Here is a 348-nt window from a genome sequence, read left to right on the forward strand (position 1 = left end):
GTTATTTAATCAAAATCCGAACTGAAATTATTTTGATTATTTTCTATGCAATCTACGAGTGCTTTACTTACAAATTCAAAATTTTTATACTCTGATACAAACTGTACAATATACCACTATTATGATCAAAAAACCTAAATGCTGACAACAACTACAACACATTTTCCCTGATACAGGAACAACACAAAGGACGTTGATATATGTGGGACATACTGCAAAGGATTTTAGAGGGTAGTGATAAGGTGGAGAACAGGTATGGTATAATTGTATGACATGATGGCCTCAGTGTAAGGACAGAAATGTTAAGCATACGCCAGGACGAACTGAGAGCCTGCTAATGAGATAAAA

Source organism: Scophthalmus maximus, chromosome 6, assembly GCF_022379125.1.
Source record: "Scophthalmus maximus strain ysfricsl-2021 chromosome 6, ASM2237912v1, whole genome shotgun sequence".
In the NCBI taxonomy this organism is placed as follows: Eukaryota; Metazoa; Chordata; class Actinopteri; order Pleuronectiformes; family Scophthalmidae; genus Scophthalmus; species Scophthalmus maximus.